This window comes from Ranitomeya variabilis, chromosome 2 (genome assembly GCF_051348905.1).
Source record: "Ranitomeya variabilis isolate aRanVar5 chromosome 2, aRanVar5.hap1, whole genome shotgun sequence".
In the NCBI taxonomy this organism is placed as follows: domain Eukaryota; kingdom Metazoa; phylum Chordata; class Amphibia; order Anura; family Dendrobatidae; genus Ranitomeya; species Ranitomeya variabilis.
Genome location: NC_135233.1, coordinates 1094384240 through 1094408537, shown reverse-complemented (window position 1 = coordinate 1094408537; position 24298 = coordinate 1094384240). Strand labels below are relative to the sequence as shown.

At 44.2% G+C, this 24298-nt stretch overlaps 1 protein-coding gene across 1 annotated transcript in view; it reads right to left on the bottom strand.

The window, feature by feature from the left end:
* SCARA5 (scavenger receptor class A member 5) overlaps positions 1 to 24298 on the bottom strand; it is a 323038-nt gene that overhangs the window by 86671 nt on the left and 212069 nt on the right. The gene's annotated exons all lie outside the window — the stretch shown is intronic.

Below are 24298 nucleotides of genomic sequence, written 5' to 3'. Positions count from 1 at the left end.
GATCCATGTGAGTATACGAGCCTTTCCACTTGCGCCAATCCAATACAGTCATGATTATCCATGGTCAATCACATGGACTGACGAAGATCTGATGATTTGCCTTAAAAAAAAAACCTAGAAGAATCACTAAAAGTGTTTTAACTTCATCTTTGGAGTGTGCAGAAGGTACATCTATGATTCAGGTTGTGTTGGGAACCTATTGTGTTTCTCACAGCGGCGGCCTTGTTGTAGATGTTACATCGGGAACTTCAAGTTACACATCTCAAGGACATTTAGCAAAACGCTCAACGATGTCTCATTCCTGTTCTTCGAAAAGATAAGTTGATGATCCTTCTCCACATACACCAAATACATTATACCTGTCCAGTACTCAAAACATACTACCTAACAATGTTCATAAAGTAGTCACACGGTGACAAGATATCCCCACCATAAAGTACCCGTAAAATAGTCATTATTTTCCTCTACTAAGAGCTTTAATCAGTTTTTTCCTTTACCAAGTAGAAAAGGTTGTGCAGCGCCCCAGAGTCCTGGTCGTTGCAGTAACGTCGCTCTGCCACTAAGGGGGGCTATGGTACGTCTGATGGCACTGAAGGAGTTCACCTGACCAGGTATCACAGACACCAATACACTTCACAGTCTGGCCTCCAGGGGAGCTAAGGGTGCTATGTATTAGGCCACTCCTCACAATCTGGTAAAACTGGGGGTTAGAGAGGAAGTTAGGTAGAAAGCTAACTGGGTTGGAGCCAGGCAACATCCTGTGGCAGAGGGTGTTGTGGGAGAAGACTCAGGGGGGTCACTGTCAGGGGTGGGATCCTGACAGAGGCCTAGCGAACCGAGAGAACGTTACGGGACCGCGCCTGCACGAGATAGCGGCGGTGCCCTAAGAAAGGACAAGAAGCGAGGTTTATTGTGCTGAGTGAGAAACGAGATCAACGCAACAAGGAGAAACACCAGTAGGAGTCGTGCTGTAAGACAAGGCAACATCCTACTGAGGCGCGCAGCCGGTGGCCGGAACGCCGAGGAAGTATAGAGCTCCAGGCCAAACTTCAAACCTACAGCAGGACAGTCAGTTATAGGCGGGCTGTCTCACTCAATTCACCTAAGAAGACATAGGGGGCAACAACAGGAGAGGGGATATAGCCATATCATCTGGGGGACGAAGAAGAACATCAGAATCGAGTTGTGAGGGAACTTAAGAAACAGACACAACAGTTGTGGGGACTATCCCGTAAGCACAGCAGGGGAAGACCACAACACACAAGCGCTAGAAGGTAGGCACAGATTTCCACCTGCAAAGGGAACTCTGGAGGTGCCATCGGACCGGCCGGACTTGCGCAGCCCGGTTAACCGTATTCCAGACTGAGTGACCTGAAGCCTCCAGTAAAGAGGTAAAGAGACTGCAACCTGGTGTCCTCGTTATTTACTGCGGCCTGCACCACATCATAGCATCGTCACCATACCCTCCACCTTCATTGTACGCCCCTCAGCAAGGTCACGGACCGGGTCTAGCCACCGTGACAACCCCAGAGCAGAGACTCAGAGGCCCGGTACCGGGTACCCCTCGGCCCTGCGGCAGTGGGGGCGCTACAACTGTCTATCAAAAATGTCAAAAACGTCTGATCTGTGGTGGTCCATCAGCAGGCCTCCATCTGGTCCTGAGAACAAGCTAGTGCTACTTTCCATTGCTCCCCTACCTCGCCGTTGTTGCTGTAAGATGACTCAGCTGAGCATGACAACCAAACATGGTATACAACACCACAATCTTGGTCATGCGATATCTGAAAAATCCAAGAATTTCCCATTCTCTTTTTCCAGTAAGACTTTCATACAGCCAGAAATTACATTAGCGAAGAATCCTGAAGCTAACATGATACCTCCCGCTCAGCTCCATTCCGCTCCTCCGATCATCTCTGCTTCACATTAGCATCTGACTATTTGAGGTCTAGTAAATACCAGATAGAATGAAACAAAAGATCAGCATAAAAGAAAAGTAAGAAAGATACCGTATTACTGAAGGAACCGGCACTGAACGCATCCATCACATCATCCGAATTCTCATCTATGACATCTACAATATTGACTGAAGATGGAGAACTGGAATAGAAGACACCCGGAGAGCGATTTCACCAGCGTTTCATACTTTGTGATTTATTATATACATTTATTATGACTCATACAGCGCTGTGCAAAAGTTTTAGGCAGATGTGTAGAAAAATAATGCAGGGTAAGGAGATTTCAAAACTAGGAGTGGTAATAGTTTATTTTTTATCAATGAACAAAATAGAAAGTGAACAAAGAAAAGAGAAATCTAAATCCCATCAGTATCTGGTGACCGCCCATCACCTCCGTCACTTCTTGTTACTTGTACATGAGTTATGGAGGATTTCAGCAGGAGGTTGTTCCAAACATCTTGGAGACCTGACCCCAGATCTTCTGTGTATGAGGCTTGAACAGATCTTTCTGTCTCTTCATATGATCCCAAATGGGATGATGTGAGATCAGGGCTCTGTGGGGCCGGACCATCACCCCCAGGACTCCTCGTTCTTAATGACATTGGCTGGATGTTGGGAGTTGTTGTCTGATTGTAGAATAAATTTGGAGTGGATCAGACGCCTCCTGATATTACATGATGGATAAGTGTCTGCCTGGAGTTCTCAGCTTTGAGGACACCATTAATCCTGACCAAATCCACAACTCCATTTCATGACACTCAGCCACAACCTTGCAGGACCCTCCATTGTGAGTCACTGCTCCTGCAGACCCTCATGATTGTGTCGCTCTCCGGCCTCCGGGGAACAATCTCCTTCTATTGCAGCTGAATATTTCACATTGTTTCTCCTTGGTCCAGACCACCAGACACCTTTTTTTTCTGCATCCTGGTTCCTATGTTTTTATGCTTAGTCAAGTCACTTGTCCTTGTTTCCATGATGAAGGTCTGTTTTTTTTTGCCACAGTTCAGAGCACTTCTGGGCAGAAGTCTCCAGAGTCCAGACAATAGATAGATATTGTTGATAACACTGGTTGCCGCCAGTCCTGAACTGATGGCACTGCTGGACATCTTCCAATTTCAAAAGCAAATAACATGATGTATCTTTCATCTGCTGCACTAAGTTTCCTTGGCTGACCGCTTCATCTATGGCGCTCAACGTTCTCCGTTTCTTGATATCCTAAATGCTGAGAAATCCAGGCAGACACTTATCTATCATGGAATACCATCAGGAGGCATCTGATCGGCTCCAAATTTATTCTGCAGCTGGACAACAACCCCCAACATCCAACCAATGTCACTAAGAACTAGGAGTCCTGTAAATGATGATCCGTCCCCACAGAGCCCTGATCTCACATCATCCAGTCTGTCTGGGATCACGTGAAGAGACAGAAGGATCCGCACAAGCCTCATACACAGAAGTTCTGGGGTCAGGTCTCCATGATGTTTGGAACATTATCAAGTTTCCTCAAATATTGTGCAAATAATAAGTGACTGAGAAGAAGTGATGAAGGCAACGAGCGGTCCCTGAATATTGTTGGATTTTACATTTCTCTTTTGTTCATTCACTTTGCATTTTGTTACTCGGCAAATATAAATTACTAAAACTTCTTTCTTTGAAAATATTCTTACTTTGCAGCAGTAAGCCTATTCGGGTGTACGGGTGATATAGACGGGTATTTTATATTCCATCGTCTGTTCTCCTCTCCATTTCTTTCCTAATCCTCCTTCTTTAACAAATTATGTCCACTGTTTTCATAGCCTGAGCCTATAAGTGAAGCACTTGATGATCTCCCCTCCGTTTCAGGCCTGCCATGCTGGCCTGCTTATTTTTACGAGGTGTCTGAAGGATTTTAGTAGAACACACTGAAAACAGTCAAATTAAGAAACAAGAAAAGTCCCAGAGACATATCTACTGACGTCCTGAAATACCACAGTAATGACCAGGACCGGCCCCCAGGGGAACCTCATTCCTTCCTGCTGCTCTAAAATCTAATATTGTAGTCTACAAAATGACGTATAAGTTGCAGATGAGCGAATTGACAAATTTTTCAAGAAATTCGATCTGCAGCATATTAATTTGCTGTGAATCTAAAAAAAAACTGCAGATATTCCAATAACCCTGAAATTTGTGCGTAACACTCTGAGGACTCCTATAACTGCATCCAAACCCATTAAAGCTCTATTACACAAACACAGCCTTAGTTATGTCAACCCTTACTGAGGATAACCATTCTTCACTGCTTTGCTGTCACACATTATCTGTATTGTTTATTCAGTCTTTTATGGGTTTTTCTCCCTACCCATTGCTGAGCTATGAGCTTTGATGTCCTCTCGCTATCCAGATTCAACACAAACTGGCTGCTGCATTCCTAGCCTGAGCTTTTATACAGGCTATGATAGTGTCTCCTGATTGGCTGCAATATACCATAAGGCATTTTGGGGATGACAACACAGCTGAGTAAGAAGACAGGTCAGCTTTTTATGACTTCTGTAAAGTGTAAATTAACAGTGGGCATTATAGGAATTTCCCACAGAACAAATCGTAAATTGTTCAAATTTACTGAATTCAGCAAATTTGGTAAAGACACACATTAGATTTGTATTGAATTGTTTCAGCTCTAATATGAGTATAAAGGATCTCGGCACGAGCATGGCGACATAGATTGCCGGTGATCGGTGCAATTTTGTGCTCACTTATGTAAGATTTTTGGTTATAAGTAGAGATGAGCGAATATGTTTGGAAAACAATCGCCAAACATAAATTCGGCAAGATTATGGTACATTCACATTCGTGATCAGAAACACGAGCATTTTTCAATTCGAAAAAGTTGGTAACATTCGGTAAAAGTGCAGGAAAATAATTGCATTGCAACTAAAGTATTTTAAAGTAGATGATAGATAGATAGATAGCGTTAAAGTCGGCAATTCATGTGCCGCGTACAGTATATTCACAGCGTGACAGGTTAGAATAGAATAGATATACTGTATACACATATAATACATAGATATATAGATGTCAGTGACACGCACATATATATATATATATATATATATATATATATATATATATGTTACATAGATAGATAGATAGAAGAAAAGCCGGCAGTTCAAGTGTCGTGTACTATAAAATCACAGCAGGAGCCGACAGCACAGAATAGATGGATTAAGTACAGAATATACACATAGAATAGATAGATATATAGATGTCAGTGACAAATACAATTAGTGCAGTGTGTGCAGCTTACTATACATATATTTAATAAAAGATTATTTTTCGGAAAAAAATGGCGTGGGCTCCCGCGTAATTTTCGTAACCAGAAGAGGGAAAGCCGACGGCTGGGGGCCGCGGGTGATAGCCTGGGAAGGGGGTAATACCCATGGAGCTTCCCAGGCTATTAATATCAGCTCACAGCTGTATAATTAGCCCTTACTGGCTATTAAAATGGGGACCCTAAAAAAATGACGTATGGTCACCCTATAATTAAAAACCAGCAAAGGCTATGCAGACAGCTGTGGGCTGATAATAATAGCCTAGGAAGGGGCCATGGATACTGGCTTTCCCCCCAGACTAAAAACATCAGCTCTCAGCCGCACCAGAAAAGGCGCATCTCTAAGATGCACAAATTCTGGCACTTAGCCTCGCTCTTCCCACTTGCCCTGTAGCAGTGGCAAGTGGGGTGATAGTTGGGGGGGTTGCTGTCACCTTTGTATTGTCAGGTGACATCAAGCTCCGAGGTTAGTAATGGAGAGGCATCAATAAGACACCCCCATTACTAACCCCATAGTCACGTTGCATGAAAACACAGACACCCATCAGCTGCTCCTGCTCTCACTGTAATTAGCCGTAGCAGGAGTTGGATGATGGGATCAGTAGTGCCATCAGCTGACACCAGTGACAGGAGGTAAACTTTACACCTCCAATCACAACTGAGCGCTCACACTGTCATTTGACAGTGTGGGATTCGCGGCTCTCTGACCGGCGGGGATAATTTCACCGCTGATCAGAAGTTTTACGCCGATGTTTCCCACGCTGTCACACAGCGTGGGCAACACCGGCTTTTGTGCTGTGTATGTTCTGCTATATTCGGCGATTAAATAGGCGAATATTGTAAATTCGGCGATCGTGAGCCGAACCGAATATTGAAATATTTGCTCATCTCTAGTTATAAGTCTCTGCGAAAAATAGTGGGATCTGCTAACGAAGCTTGAATTTATGGGTTTCAGATGATTCAACTAAAGAGGTATACTATTTAGCAATATAAGACCCCCTTTCTCTGAGGAAGATGGGACACAGAAGAGGCAAATCCACATGGCATTACCTTTGGTGGATCATCATCACTAAGCTGTAAAGAGGGCAATTTCTGTAAACACACATGACCGCACCCTTATCCTCCATAGATGTCCGTCATTATTAAAATAAGAGTAGAGCACTAATCCCAAACAGGGGAACGTAGTATGAGTTGCTATCATGTACAGAAAATTTTCTCTTTGACCGTTGAGAGTTATTCATCGTAGATCAATCGAATTTGTAATTTTGGCACTTTTATAGGAGGCGACGGCTGTGAATGTCTGATCCCCTCCACCCCTCTGGTTCATATTATCTGTATCTAATCGGAGAGAGGAAGCTTTCACTCTGATGAGTTATGCCGGGTCGTTAAGGAAGAAGGAATGAGGCTAAATATTTCTTTCCCCAGGTGGATTCTCTTCCATGCTCTCCAGCATTAAGCATTCCCTGGGCATTTTACAGTCTCGAAAACTTTTTAGTGCTCAAATTGATCCCACTCAAACATTTTATGTACCTGTCATACGACACAGGAGGACTCAGATCACAGAGAGGAACCTAGAACGTCTCACATTTCATGATTCTCATGTATTCACCTGATACCTTATGAAGAAAACTCAAATGTTTCCATTTTATTCTCTCCCGTAGAGTATTAGGTCGTCCTTCTGATACACAAACCCACTAGCAAATTAACACACTTGTCTTCAACTTTCTAAGGGTCATCATAGTCCTAAAAAGGTTAAATTGGTCATTTCCACCAGGCTCTTATTTTTTTTCCTTCTTCTGGCTCATGACTTATTTCATCTAGGTAACTGGTCTAGAAAACATTTGCCTTGGAGATCAGGATCTTCAAGGTGAGGTGCACCTCAATTAAGAAGAACGTTTCCTCTCTTTGTTTTGGAAGATCCTTCTCCCAGACTTAATAATTGATGGAGTTGGAAGAGGGTGAACCTCTTGCCTTCATCTTGAAGATGTTGGCCACTGACTTCATTCCACTTTACACTAGCCTATTTGTAGGAGCAAAGATTACCACCACCTCACAAAACGAGAGACACTCTAGGAACTTCGGAATTAACAGAAATTGGTACCCTTGTAAATCCTAAAATAAATATACTAATTTCTAAACACAATAGAAACAATACTGAATAAGATATTTTTTGGATTGTTGCGTTGTATAAAAAAAGCTTTGTCAGAGGCCTCAAATACAGCCAAACCAGATCTCATGCTTTGCACTGAGGAATAGCAGAAGCATGAAACGTGTCTGCAATTGAGATTCTTCAATGGCTTTTCTCCTAACTCATGTAGCAAGGCTCATTAAAGGGTTCATATTGACTTTTAGGATTGATACTTCCAGTAGGTGGCACTACAATTCAAGTCCTGCTCCTTTCTGAAGAAGCAATTTGCATATTTACTTTTCCAGAGAAGTATGGCATGGCCTATAAGTCTCCTTACACTGGCAGGTCAGGCATGTCACTCTCCTTAAGGAGGTACATTACCCATTAGATCCGTTCTAGAAAAGTAATTTTTGAGAGTTTGTATTTGAATCAAAAAGAGAACAATGTTCAAAAAATGTATTATACAAGGTATTTCCATTTTGTTTGGAAATGAGTACATTTATTTTGGGGTTCGCAATGGTTGCAATTTCTGCTACTAGCGTCTATGTCATCTTGTAAAGTTGCTCCCACAAACCGGTTAGAGAACAAGTGCAATGAAGTCAGTGACCATTGACTTCAAGATCATGGTCACCTGCCTCCAGAGTCCACGAGGTTCCAATCCCACCCCAGGTTGCAACTCCATCAATTACGGAAGGATCTTCTGAATCAAGAAGAGGAACATCCTTCTGAACTGAAGTGTTTCTTCAAGATCCTGATCCACCAATGTAAAATCTATCCAAAGGTTCTACGATGAGCATGTGGATTCGAGCTTCTACCACCTTGATTTTTACATTAGGGTCGATGTTGCAGTTGGAGCTTCACTGTAACTACTGCACTCAAAGGTGATGTCTCCTAGAGATCCTGAAGATCAGGATCAAGCCCAGCTTGGCAATTCCTTCCTCTAACTTCACCTTCCGTGGCTCCCCGACCTGAGATTACCTGGCCCGGATAATTCTATATGTCAGATATATCCACTGGAAAGCCAAGTCTTCCTTAAATAACGTGAAAACAAAAAGATTCTTTCTACTTTTCGAAACATTTCGTTGATGCATAAATAAAATGTCCATCACGTTTATCCCGGTATAATCCTCTCATTGTGAGAGCACAAAGTTGGCCGGGGAGCCGGTGACTTTTTGTTCTGCAGGGAGAGGTGTGGGCGAGAGCCAGAGACTCGGAAGATCAGCCATCTGCCTGGGTGTTTGTTTTTGCTCTCAGGTATCAGGGCTCACACTGTGCTCCCCTGTCCTTGGCATTGCCCGCTTCAGCCTCCTACATACCGGGACTCATTAATTCACTTTGCAGACTCTTGGTTTACTGGGAATGGTTTAGAAATTACCAAGATCTGAAATAACATAATCACAACCAAACGAGTTCCTGGGAAAATCACCAAAGATAAGACAATCCTGCTGTTACCGGGCACCGAAGGGGAACGTGCCCCAGCTAGACGTTATCACAACATGTCGGAGGGTCACGGAAAAGAGGAAATGTAAGGGGCACTGATCATCCTGCGGGCACTTATCATTGCTCTAAAGGAAACCGTGGCATACATTGAAAGATGCCCTGTGCCCTAAGTGCCAGTAACATCATCCTGTACCCCAAGTGTCAGTGTCATTACCCTGTACCCCAAGTGTCACTTTTTCTCTGAAATCTCGGCATTTGTTAGTTGAGTGTCACATAGGATCCAAGGCTGAGCGTTGTATCCGGCCTGTAGATCCATCCTACACTGGAAATACCTGAGAAACATGGCTCCTCCAGCTAGAAAACACGAGTCCGACTGACAGCATTAGGTCCAAATGGGCGACAAAGGAGAAACCTGATGAATGTTCCCAACAACAGGACGTGAGGACACCAGTAACACCGGCCATGAAGCGCCGCACTTACGTCACTGTCTTTAAATGTCTTTCAGCACTTCGCCGCCTTGGCTGAGATTTATGAACGGCTGCCAGTCATGGTGACCTAACGTTTCTGGCCACCACATCATGTTGGTTTGGCAAATGATTTCCAGGTCCTTCTCCTTAATGTCTATAAACAAGTAGATATATTAAGAAATCTGACTAATAGAATATTCCTGCGATGGAGACGGCGATGGGAAGGAAATACGAGAGCAACACAAGTATTAACTGAAATGGTAACAAGAAGCTGCATGATGGTGGCCAACACCAGGAAAAAGGAGACAGAAATGTCCCACGAAAAGAATGGAGGGCGAGTCATCTCATGTGCTGTGGGGTGGAGGGGTGTAGTACCCACTGCAGAAGAAATAATCACTAGTCAGAACTTACTGGCTGCTCCTCCATATATCAATACATCCTGTATTATACTCCAGAGCTGCACTCACTATTCTGCTGGTGCAGTCACTGTGTACATACATTACATTACTGATCCTGAGTTACATCCTCTATTATACCCCAGAGCTGCACTCACTATTCTGCTGGTGCAGTCACTGTGTACATACATTACATTACTGATCCTGAGTTACATCCTGCATTATCCCCCAGAGCTGCACTCACTATTCTGCTGGTGCAGTCACTGTGTACATACATTACATTACTGATCCTGAGTTACATCCTGTATTATACTCCAGAGCTGCACTCACTATTCTGCTGGTGCAGTCACTGTGTACATACATTACATTACTGATCCTGAGTTACATCCTGTATTATACTCCAGAGCTGCACTCACTATTCTGCTGGTGCAGTCACTGTGTACATACATTACATTACTGATCCTGAGTTACATCCTATATTATACTCCAGAGCTGCACTCACTATTCTGCTGGTGCAGTCACTGTGTACATACATTACTGATCCTGTATTGATCCTAGTTACATTCTGTATTATGCTCCAGAGCTGAATTCACTATTCTGCTGGTGCAGTCACTGTGTACATACATTACATTACTGATCCTGAGTTACATCCTATATTATACTCCAGAGCTGCACTCACTATTCTGCTGGTGCAGTCACTGTGTACATACATTACATTACTGATCCTGAGTTACATCCTGTATTATACCCCAGAGCTGCACTCACTATTCTGCTGGTGCAGTCACTGTGTACATACATTACATTACTGATCCTGAGTTATATCCTCTATTATACTCCAGAGCTGCACTCACTATTTGACTGGTGCAGTCACTGTGTACATACATTACTGATCCTGTATTGATCCTAGTTACATCCTGTATTATGCTCCAGAGCTGAATTCACTATCCTGTTGGTGCAGTCACTGTGTACATACATTAATGATCCTGTATTGATCCTAGTTACATCCTGTATTATGCTCCAGAGCTGAATTCACTATTCTGCTGGTGCAGTCACTGTGTACATACATTACATTACTGATCCTGAGTTACATCCTATATTATACTCCAGAGCTGCACTCACTATTCTGCTGGTGCAGTCACTGTGTACATACATTACATTACTGATCCTGAGTTATATCCTGTATTATACTCCAGAGCTGCACTCACTATTCTGCTGGTGCAGTCACTGTGTACATGCATTAAATTACTGATCCTGAGTTATATCCTGTATTATACTCCAGAGCTGCACTCACTATTTGACTGGTGCAGTCACTGTGTATTGTGACAAAGTCACAGTAAAGTGATGTAAAACCCAGAGATTTTCCTCCAGTACACTTAGTGCTGCGAGAGGTTAACAGCTAATATGTTTGATGGGTTGGGTTTTTGTGAACAACCATAGAACAGATGGGAGGTTGTCTACCTTATCTCCACCCCAGGGAGTGGTCTGGGGCTTAAATAGCTGGCCTCCAGAGGCAGTCTTTGTTCAGCATGTGAGGAGAGAGGCACTCCATGAAAGTTCTTATCCGAGAGGTAAACTGAACCAGAAGGTTTTGCTAACCCCGAGTGAGGCGGATCCCTGCTACTGCAGAGACTGTGAGACACCATTTTGGCTTTGTCTTTCTTGTTTTGCCCTAAGAGCTGTGCTTATTTTTGGTGCATGTTGGTTTTTGCTGCATATACAATATACCAATGGACGATTTAATAAGACAGTGTACCCGTGTCTACCTCAGTGCACAGCCGAGTGAGCAGATCTACCACAATAAAGTACATTACTTATCCTGAGTTACATCTGATGCACCCCCAGGGCAGTGGGATACTTGGTACCGGGTCCGGACGCAAAGGGAGATGTCACAGTGGCTGCGACCCAGTCCGTGGCCCTGGGCATCAATGATAAAGGGGTTAAATGTTCAAAGTTTGTCGAGACGCCACCTGTGAAGTTCGGTGAATAGGGGGACCGATGCTGCATTAGAGAGGTCCCCTGGGGCATGTTGCAGCAGCCCAGATGTTACACTTTCCACAGGTGAAGCGGGGTCCCCAGGGGTCCTATGGTGTGTGGCGTGGATGGTATAGCCGGTGAATAAATAGAGAATAAATAGAGGAGACAGGTGGCTTACTATGGGTGACAGGCCACAGTCCAGGGCATCAGACACGGGTGATGGTGGTCCGGCCGGCTCAGAGGCAAGTGAGAGTTCTCCTGTACCAGTAGAGGTCCATGAGCATTTCCAACTAGCGCCTTTCAAGGTGATGTCCCTGCTACCTGAAGCTTCCTACAGGGCCCTCCAGTTTCCCCCTGTCCTGAGACAGGTACCTGCACGACGGGCAGCTTGAGCCTTTTTACAGGGACTCTAACATGCCCCGGGCTCCTCAGGTGCTGCTGCGTCTCAGGCTTGGTGCGGGCAGGTAACGTGTAGTGTTGTGCCCTCCGGTTCTGCTCTGTGTCCTAGAGTCCCATAAAAGCCTCAGGCTCCCGATTCCCGGCTACTGCGCTTCAGCTCTGAGGGTGCCCTGCCACAGTTCCCCTCTGAGCTCTGCTCCTCTCCTGTGCTCCTTCCCTTCCGGCTACTCCACATCCAACGCTTCAGGTCTTCCTCCTTCCAGAGGCTGCAGCTCCCTCGTGGCTGCCAGGCCTCTCTGTCTGCACTCAGTTCCATACTTCCTTCTACTTCTGTGGCTCTCAACAACTAACTAGCTCCTCTTCCAGGTCAGGATACCTAAAGCCTCGGGAAGCTCCCCTGAATCCGGGTATTGAGCTCCCCCTCCTGGCCTGGATTCAGAATGTGTTGCATGTGTGAGCCTTACCTGGTGAAGAGAACTCCTTTGCCTCTGAGCATGACATCACCTTCCCCGAAGGAAAAGCAACATCACTGCAGCAACCGGTAACCTGGGATGCTGCACATCCTGTATTATACCCCAGAGCTGCACTTTCTATTCTGCTACTCGGGCTCAGTTAAGCTGTAGTATTGGTATCTGTCTATACCTTGATGACTGTTTCTTATAACAACTGCTGACTACTCATTATGGTGATCTTTAATATCCAAGTGTGGTCGGTCGCATCGTCCTCAGCCTTTGGTACTAGGAGGATATGTCCTGGCGCTGGTGTTGGACTATCTACATCCTGCACTTTACTTGTCATTATGTCTGGATAAGCTCTTAATGGTTGTTGTCTGACTTGTCCCCCTTGGCGCCCCCTGTGACATCTCTCAATGTCACCGTCACATCCCATCCTTTTTATACAATAAATGGACTTTAATAAACAAAATAAACATTTCCACATTATCCACTAAGGGGCTTGTATTTCAGTCTCAGCCATTTGGGCAGTCACTTCTCCTTGGCATGGTCACTCCTTAGCAGACATATTGGAGCATGGGACATACACCACATATAGACTGTTGTATCACTTAAGTCCACCTCCCTGTTAGTATTAATCTTCATCACAAGTGCTTAAGTACTGGGAAGGCAGAGCTTATTGTGCGTGTGCTCTCATATACAGAAGACGATCCCGGAAAGAAAACCAGACGTTCGAAGAAAGGAACGCCAAGGTTTGCTTCAAGTGATCTCAGGATCATCAGTATTAATTGCATCGGCTTTTACTATCATCCAGGAACATTCTCAGATCCTCTAATCCCATCATGTCATCATCAGACTATTTCACCAGCCCAGATATTTTTTTTGGTTCCAAACATTCCAGAAATATGGGATTTTTTTCAAGAAATGCACTAAAGAAAAAAAAAAAGAAATTCACTAATGTAAGAACCAAAAGATTAAAAAATATTAGAAAAATGTGGAGCTCCAAACACCTGTGTCTGTCTTATTCCACCTCATCAGTGCTACACCACCTCCTCACCTCGCCCCCTATCTGTCGGAGTCCCACAAGGTTCAGTCCTTGGGCCCCTGCTCTTCTCCATTTACACCTTTGGCCTGGGACAGCTCATAGAATCTCATGGCTTTCAGTATCACCTCTATGCTGATGACACACAGATCTACATCTCTGGACCAGATATCACCTCCCTACTAACCAGAATCCCTCAATGTCTGTCCACTATTTCATCCTTCTTCTCCGCTAGATTTCTGAAACTTAACATGGACAAAACAGAATTCACCATCTTTCCCCCATCTCACGTGACCCCCCCAACGAACCTATCCATTACAGTAAATGGCTGCCCAATCTCCCCAGTCCCACAAGCTCGCTGCCTCGGGGTTATCCTTGACGCTGATCTCTCCTTCAAACCACATATCCAAGCCCTTTCCACTTCCTGCCGACTTCAACTCAAAAATATTGCACGAATCCGTTCATTCCTCAACCAAGAATCTGCAAAAACCCTAGTCCATGCCCTCATCATCTCTCGCCTTGACTACTGCAACCTCCTGCTCTGTGGCCTCCCCTCAAACACTCTCGCACCCCTCCAATCTATTCTAAACTCTGCTGCCCGACTAATCCACCTGTCCCCGCGCTATTCTCCGGCCTCTCCCCTCTGTCAATCCCTTCACTGGCTCCCCATTGCCCAGAGACTCCAGTACAAAACCCTAACCATGACGTACAAAGCCATCCACAACCTGTCTCCTCCTTACATCTGTGACCTCATCTCCCGGTACTTTCCTACACGCACCCTCCGATCCTCACAAGATCTCCTTCTCTACTCCCCTCTTATCTCCTCTTCCCACAATCGTATACAAGATTTCTCTCACATATCACCCCTACTCTGGAACCCTCTACCACAACACATCAGACTCTCGCCCACCATCGAAACCTTCAAAAAGAATCTGAAGACCCACCTCTTCCGACAAGCCTACAACCTGCAGCAACCACCGATCGACCAAACCGCTGCATGACCAGCTCTACCCTCACCTACTGTATTCTCACCCATCCCTTGTAGATTGTGAGCCTTCGCGGGCAGGGTCCTCTCTCCTACTGTACCAGTTATGACTTGTATTGTTCAAGATTATTGTACTTGTTTTTATTATGTATACCCCTCCTCACTTGTAAAGCGCCATGGAATAAATGGCGCTATAACAATAAATAATAATAATAATAATAATATGTGGTTTTTACTGAGCAGGAAGATTAGGCATGGAGAAAATGGAAGAACACACTAGAGCTTGAAGAACACAATGGAGATGGAAAAACACAATGGAGATGGAAGAACACAATGGAGATGGCAGAACACACTGGAGATGGAAGAACACAATGGAGATGGAAGAACACAATGGAGATGGAAGAACACAATGGAGATGGAAGAACACAATGGAGATGGAAGAACACACTGGAGAAGGAAGAACGCAATGGAGATGGATGAACACACTGGAGATGGAAGAACACAATGGAGATGGAAGAACACACTGGAGATGGAAGAACACACTGGAGAAGGAAGAACACAATGGAGATGGAAAAACACAATGGAGATGGAAGAACGCACTGGAGAAGGAAGAACACAATGGAGATGGAAGAACACAATGGAGATAGAAGAGCACACTGGAGAAGGAAGAACACAATGGAGATGGAAGAACTCAATGGAGATGGAAGAACTCAATGGAGATGGAAGAGCACAATGGAGATGCAAGAACACACTGGAGATGGAAGAACACACTGGAGATGGAAGAACACACTGGAGATGGAAGAACACAATGGAGATGGAAGAAAACAATGGAGATGGAAGAACACACTGGAGATGGAAAAACACAATGGAGATGGAAGAGCACAATGGAGATGGAGGAACACACTAGAGGTGGAAGAACACACTGGAGATGGAAGAACACACTGGAGATGGAAGAACACAATGGAGATGGAAAAACACACTGGAGATGGAAGAACACACTGGAGATGGAAAAACACAATGGAGATGGAAGAGCACAATGGAGATGGAAGAACACAATGGAGATGGAAGAGCACAATGGAGATGGAAGAACACAATGGAGATGGAAAAACACAATTGAGATGGAAGAACACACTGGACATTGAAGAACACAATGGAGAAGAAAGAACACACTAGAGCTGGAAGAACACACTAGACCTGGAAGAACACAATGGAGATGGAAAAACACAATGGAGATGGAAGAACACACTGGACATGGAAGAACACAATGGAGATGGAAGAACACAATAGAGATGGAAGAACACACTAGAGATGGAAGAGTACACTAGAGCTGGAAGAACACAATGGAGATGGAAGAACACACTGGAGATGGAAAAACACAATGGAGATGGAAGAACACACTGGAGATGGAAGAACACAATAGAGATGGAAGAACACACTGGAGATGGAAGAACTCAATGGAGATGGAAGAGCACAATGGAGATGCAAGAACACACTGGAGATGGAGGAACACACTGGAGATGGAAAAACACAATGGAGATGGAAGAACACAATGGAGATGGAAGAACACACTAGAGGTGGAAGAACACACTGGAGATGGAAGAGTACACTAGAGCTGGAAGAACACAATGGAGATGGAAGAACACAATGGAGATGGAAGAACACACTGGAGATAGAAGAACACAAAGGGGATGGAAGAACACAATAGAGATGGAAGAACACACTAGAGATGGAAGAGTACACTAGAGCTGGAAGAACACAATGGAGATGGAAGAACACAATGGAGATGGAAAAACACAATGGAGATGCAAGAACACACTGGAGATGGAAGAACACACTGGAGATGGAAGAACACACTGGAGATGGAAGAACACAATGGAGATGGAAGAAAACAATGGAGATGGAAGAACACACTGGAGATGGAAAAACACAATGGAGATGGAAGAGCACAATGGAGATGGAAGAACACACTAGAGGTGGAAGAACACACTGGAGATGGAAGAACACACTGGAGATGGAAGAACACAATGGAGATGGAAAAACACACTGGAGATGGAAGAACACACTGGAGATGGAAAAACACAATGGAGATGGAAGAGCACAATGGAGATGGAAGAACACAATGGAGATGGAAGAGCACAATGGAGATGGAAGAACACAATGGAGATGGAAAAACACAATTGAGATGGAAGAACACACTGGACATTGAAGAACACAATGGAGAAGGAAGAACACACTAGAGCTGGAAGAACACACTAGACCTGGAAGAACACAATGGAGATGGAAAAACACAATGGAGATGGAAGAACACACTGGACATGGAAGAACACAATGGAGATGGAAGAACACAATAGAGATGGAAGAACACACTAGAGATGGAAGAGTACACTAGAGCTGGAAGAACACAATGGAGATGGAAGAACACACTGGAGATGGAAAAACACAATGGAGATGGAAGAACACACTGGAGATGGAAGAACACAATAGAGATGGAAGAACACACTGGAGATGGAAGAACTCAATGGAGATGGAAGAGCACAATGGAGATGCAAGAACACACTGGAGATGGAGGAACACACTGGAGATGGAAAAACACAATGGAGATGGAAGAACACAATGGAGATGGAAGAACACACTAGAGCTGGAAGAACACAATGGAGATGGAAGAACACAAAGGGGATGGAAGAACACACTAGAGCTGGAAGAACACAATGGAGATGGAAAAACACACTGGAGATGGAAGAGCACACTGGAGATGGAAAAACACAATTGAGATGGAAGAACACACTGGACATTGAAGAACACAATGGAGAAGGAAGAACACACTAGAGCTGGAAGAACACACTAGACCTGGAAGAACACAATGGAGATGGAAAACACAATGGAGATGGAAGAACACACTGGACATGGAAGAACACAATGGAGATGGAAGAACACAATAGAGATGGAAGAACACACTAGAGATGGAAGAGTACACTAGAGCTGGAAGAACACAATGGAGATGGAAGAACACACTGGAGATGGAAGAACACAATGGAGATGGAAGGACACACTGGAGATGGAATAACACAATAGAGATGGAAGAACACACTGGAGATGGAAGAACTCAATGGAGATGGAAGAGCACAATGGAGATGCAAGAACACACTGGAGATGGAAGAACACACTGGAGATGGAAAAACACAATGGAGATGGAAGAACACAATGAAGATGGAAGAACACACTAGAGGTGGAAGAACACACTGGAGATGGAAGAGTACACTAGAGCTGGAAGAACACAATGGAGATGGAAGAACACAATGGAGATGGAAGAACACAATGGAGATGGAAGAACACACTGGAGATGGAAGAACACAAAGGGGATGGAAGAACACAATAGAGATGGAAGAACACACTAGAGATGGAAGAGTACACTAGAGCTGGAAGAACACAATGGAGATGGAAGAACACAATGGAGATGGAAGAACACAATGGAGATGGAAGAACACACTGGAGATGGAAGAACACAAAGGGGATGGAAGAACACAAAGGGGATGGAAGAACACAATAGAGATGGAAGAACACAATGGAGATGGAAGAATACAAAGGAGATGGAAAAACACACTAGAGCTGGAAGAACACACTAGAGCTGGAAGAACACAATGGAGATGGAAAAACACACTGGAGATGGAAGAACACAATTGAGATGGAAGAACACACTGGACATTGAAGAACACAATGGAGAAGGAAGAACACACTAGAGCTGGAAGAACACACTAGACCAGGAAGAACACATTGGAGATGGAAAAACACAATGGAGATGGAAGAACACACTGGACATGGAAGAACACAATGGAGATGGAAGAACACAATAGAGATGGAAGAGTACACTAGAGCTGGAAGAACACAGTGGAGATGGAAGAACACACTGGAGATGGAAGAACACAATGGAGATGGAAGAACACACTGGAGATGGAAGAACACAATAGAGATGGAAGAACCCAATGGAGATGGAAGAGCACAATGGAGATGCAAGAACACACTGGAGATGGAAGAACACACTGGAGATGGAAAAACACAATGGAGATGGAAGAACACAATGGAGATGGAAGAACACAATGGAGATGGAAGAAGACACTAGAGGTGGAAGAACACACTGGAGATGGAAGAGTACACTAGAGCTGGAAGAACACAATGGAGATGGAAGAACACAATGGAGATGGAAGAACACAATGGAGATGGAAGAACACAATGGAGATGGAAGAACACACTGTAGATGGAAGAACACAAAGGGGATGGAAGAACACAATAGAGATGGAAGAACACACTAGAGATGGAAGAGTACACTAGAGCTGGAAAAACACAATGGAGATGGAAGAACACACTGGACATTGAAGAACACAATGGAGAAGGAAGAACACAATGGAGAAGGAAGAACACACTAGAGCTGGAAGAACACAATGGAGATGGAAGAACACAATGGAGATGGAAGAACACAATGGAGATGGAAGAATACAAAGGAGATGGAAAAACACACTAGAGCTGGAAGAACACACTAGAGCTGGAAGAACACAATGGAGATGGAAGAACACACTGGACATGGATGAACACAATGGAGATGGAAGAACACAATAGAGATGGAAGAACACAATAGAGATGGAAGAACACACTAGAACTGGAAGAACACAATGGAGATGGAAGAACACACTGGACATGGAAGAACACAATGGAGATGGAAGAACACAATAGAGATGGAAGAACACAATAGAGATGGAAGAACACACTAGAACTGGAAGAACACAATGGAGATGGAAGAACACAAAGGAGATGGAAAAACACACTAGAGCTGGAAGAACACACTAGAGCTGGAAGAACACAATGGAGATGGAAGAACACACTGGACATGGATGAACACAATGGAGATGGAAGAACACAATAGAGATGGAAGAACACAATAGAGATGGAAGAACACACTAGAACTGGAAGAACACAATGGAGATGGAAGAACACACTGGACATGGAAGAACACAATGGAGATGGAAGAACACAATAGAGATGGAAGAACACAATAGAGATGGAAGAACACACTAGAACTGGAAGAACACAATGGAGATGGAAGAACACAAAGGAGATGGAAAAACACACTAGAGATGGAAGCACACACTAGAGCTGGAAGAACACACTAGAACTGGAAGAACACAATGGAGATGGAAAAACACAATGGAGATGGAAGACCACACTGCACATTGAAGAACACAAAGGAGATGGAAGAACACACTGGAGATGGAAGAACACAATGGAGATAGAAGAACACACTGGAGATGGAAGAACAGACGTTAGATGGAAGAACACACTGAAGATGGAAAAACACAATTGAGATGGAAGAACACACTGGACATTGAAGAACACAATGGAGAAGGAAGAACACACTAGAGCTGGAAGAACACACTAGACCTGGAAGAACACAATGGAGATGGAAAAACACAATGGAGATGGAAGAACACACTGGACATGGAAGAACACAATGGAGATGGAAGAACACAATAGAGATGGAAGAACACACTAGAGATGGAAGAGTACACTAGAGCTGGAAGAACACAATGGAGATGGAAGAACACACTGGAGATGGAAAAACACAATGGAGATGGAAGAACACACTGGAGATGGAAGAACACAATAGAGATGGAAGAACACACTGGAGATGGAAGAACTCAATGGAGATGGAAGAGCACAATGGAGATGCAAGAACACACTGGAGATGGAGGAACACACTGGAGATGGAAAAACACAATGGAGATGGAAGAACACAATGGAGATGGAAGAACACACTAGAGGTGGAAGAACACACTGGAGATGGAAGAGTACACTAGAGCTGGAAGAACACAATGGAGATGGAAGAACACAAAGGGGATGGAAGAACACACTAGAGCTGGAAGAACACAATGGAGATGGAAAAACACACTGGAGATGGAAGAGCACACTGGAGATGGAAAAACACAATTGAGATGGAAGAACACACTGGACATTGAAGAACACAATGGAGAAGGAAGAACACACTAGAGCTGGAAGAACACACTAGACCTGGAAGAACACAATGGAGATGGAAAACACAATGGAGATGGAAGAACACACTGGACATGGAAGAACACAATGGAGATGGAAGAACACAATAGAGATGGAAGAACACACTAGAGATGGAAGAGTACACTAGAGCTGGAAGAACACAATGGAGATGGAAGAACACACTGGAGATGGAAGAACACAATGGAGATGGAAGGACACACTGGAGATGGAATAACACAATAGAGATGGAAGAACACACTGGAGATGGAAGAACTCAATGGAGATGGAAGAGCACAATGGAGATGCAAGAACACACTGGAGATGGAAGAACACACTGGAGATGGAAAAACACAATGGAGATGGAAGAACACAATGAAGATGGAAGAACACACTAGAGGTGGAAGAACACACTGGAGATGGAAGAGTACACTAGAGCTGGAAGAACACAATGGAGATGGAAGAACACAATGGAGATGGAAGAACACAATGGAGATGGAAGAACACACTGGAGATGGAAGAACACAAAGGGGATGGAAGAACACAATAGAGATGGAAGAACACACTAGAGATGGAAGAGTACACTAGAGCTGGAAGAACACAATGGAGATGGAAGAACACAATGGAGATGGAAGAACACAATGGAGATGGAAGAACACACTGGAGATGGAAGAACACAAAGGGGATGGAAGAACACAAAGGGGATGGAAGAACACAATAGAGATGGAAGAACACAATGGAGATGGAAGAATACAAAGGAGATGGAAAAACACACTAGAGCTGGAAGAACACACTAGAGCTGGAAGAACACAATGGAGATGGAAAAACACACTGGAGATGGAAGAACACAATTGAGATGGAAGAACACACTGGACATTGAAGAACACAATGGAGAAGGAAGAACACACTAGAGCTGGAAGAACACACTAGACCAGGAAGAACACATTGGAGATGGAAAAACACAATGGAGATGGAAGAACACACTGGACATGGAAGAACACAATGGAGATGGAAGAACACAATAGAGATGGAAGAGTACACTAGAGCTGGAAGAACACAGTGGAGATGGAAGAACACACTGGAGATGGAAGAACACAATGGAGATGGAAGAACACACTGGAGATGGAAGAACACAATAGAGATGGAAGAACCCAATGGAGATGGAAGAGCACAATGGAGATGCAAGAACACACTGGAGATGGAAGAACACACTGGAGATGGAAAAACACAATGGAGATGGAAGAACACAATGGAGATGGAAGAACACAATGGAGATGGAAGAAGACACTAGAGGTGGAAGAACACACTGGAGATGGAAGAGTACACTAGAGCTGGAAGAACACAATGGAGATGGAAGAACACAATGGAGATGGAAGAACACAATGGAGATGGAAGAACACAATGGAGATGGAAGAACACACTGTAGATGGAAGAACACAAAGGGGATGGAAGAACACAATAGAGATGGAAGAACACACTAGAGATGGAAGAGTACACTAGAGCTGGAAAAACACAATGGAGATGGAAGAACACACTGGACATTGAAGAACACAATGGAGAAGGAAGAACACAATGGAGAAGGAAGAACACACTAGAGCTGGAAGAACACAATGGAGATGGAAGAACACAATGGAGATGGAAGAACACAATGGAGATGGAAGAATACAAAGGAGATGGAAAAACACACTAGAGCTGGAAGAACACACTAGAGCTGGAAGAACACAATGGAGATGGAAGAACACACTGGACATGGATGAACACAATGGAGATGGAAGAACACAATAGAGATGGAAGAACACAATAGAGATGGAAGAACACACTAGAACTGGAAGAACACAATGGAGATGGAAGAACACACTGGACATGGAAGAACACAATGGAGATGGAAGAACACAATAGAGATGGAAGAACACAATAGAGATGGAAGAACACACTAGAACTGGAAGAACACAATGGAGATGGAAGAACACAAAGGAGATGGAAAAACACACTAGAGCTGGAAGAACACACTAGAGCTGGAAGAACACAATGGAGATGGAAGAACACACTGGACATGGATGAACACAATGGAGATGGAAGAACACAATAGAGATGGAAGAACACAATAGAGATGGAAGAACACACTAGAACTGGAAGAACACAATGGAGATGGAAGAACACACTGGACATGGAAGAACACAATGGAGATGGAAGAACACAATAGAGATGGAAGAACACAATAGAGATGGAAGAACACACTAGAACTGGAAGAACACAATGGAGATGGAAGAACACAAAGGAGATGGAAAAACACACTAGAGATGGAAGCACACACTAGAGCTGGAAGAACACACTAGAACTGGAAGAACACAATGGAGATGGAAAAACACAATGGAGATGGAAGACCACACTGCACATTGAAGAACACAAAGGAGATGGAAGAACACACTGGAGATGGAAGAACACAATGGAGATAGAAGAACACACTGGAGATGGAAGAACAGACGTTAGATGGAAGAACACACTGAAGATGGAAGAACACAATGGAGATGAACACAATGGAGATGGAATAACACACTGAAGATGGAAGAACACAATGGAGATAGAAGAAGACACTGGAGATGAGTAAATCTGTACATGGTGAATCAAATTTGCTTAAAATGCAACAAAATATTTGCACAGAGTTATCATCCAAGGGCTACTTAGCCTAGCACAGAGTGATCATCCAAGGACTACTTAGCCTAGCACAGAGTGATCATCCAAGGACTACTTAGCCTAGCACAGAGTGATTATCCAAGGGCTACTTAGCCTAGCACAGAGTGATTATCCAAGGACTACTAAGCCTAGCAAGGGCTACTAAGCTTTGCACAGAGTGATCATCCAAGGGCTACTAAGCCTAGCACAGAGTGATCATCCAAGGGCTACTAAGCTTTGCACAGAGTGATCATCCAAGGGCTACTAAGCCTAGCACAGAGTGATCATCCAAGGGCTACTAAGCTTTGCACAGAGTGATCATCCAAGGGCTACTAAGCCTAGCACAAATTATCCAAGGGCTTCTAGGCCTAGCACAGAGGGATCATCCAAAGGATACTAATCCTCGCATAGATTGATCATCCAAGGGCTACTAAGCCTAGCACAGAGTGATTATCCAAGGGCTACTAAGCCTAGCACAGAGGGATCAACCAAGGGCTACTAGGCCTAGCACAGATGGATTATCCAAGGGCTACAATGCCTTGCACAGAGTGATCATCCAAGGGCTACTAAGCCTAGCACAGAGTGATCATCCAAGGGCTACTAAGCCTAGCACAGAGTGATCATCCAAGGGCTACTAAGCCTAGCACAGAGTGATCATCCAAGAGCTACTAAGCCTAGCACAGATGGATTATCCAAGGGCTACTATGCCTTGCACAGAGTGATCATCCAAGGGCTACTAAGCCTAGCACAGAGTGATCATCCAAGGGCTACTAAGCCTAGCACAGAGTGATCATCCAAGGGCCACCAAGCCTAGCACAGAGTGATGAAAGACACTGAAGAGGATGGCTCCTGCCATGAAAATCAGAAGTGACCAGATCTACAGAGGGCCAAGGAATGACTGGGCAGGGAGGTGCGGCATGGAGGAAGATGAGCGGCAAGAGGAGCTTCAATAGGCACATTCAACTTGCATCAAATACAGTAGAAGAATGTGTTTCTTGAACAAATTTTGGTGTAAAGCTGAACGGAAATCTTTGCAAATTACCAG